Here is a 264-nt window from a genome sequence, read left to right as displayed (position 1 = left end):
GCATCAATTTAAATAATGTTTATTTAATTTTCTGTATTGTTCAAAATGTGTTCAAAGATTTGTCAAATTCTCAGCAGATGATTTCAGGTCACCTCTTGTTATTAATAATTTACTTAACAACAGCTGGTATGTTCTTGTTGAAAATTGATTCAGATTTGTTTTCTTGAATATTGAAAGCTGCTATGTGATTTTTTTTTTTTATTATTTATCCTTTACACATTCTGAATGTAAAATTACAAAACATATCTGTCTTCATTAATAAAA

This window comes from Melanotaenia boesemani, chromosome 16 (genome assembly GCF_017639745.1).
Source record: "Melanotaenia boesemani isolate fMelBoe1 chromosome 16, fMelBoe1.pri, whole genome shotgun sequence".
In the NCBI taxonomy this organism is placed as follows: Eukaryota; Metazoa; Chordata; class Actinopteri; order Atheriniformes; family Melanotaeniidae; genus Melanotaenia; species Melanotaenia boesemani.
Note: the sequence above shows the minus strand (reverse complement) of the source record.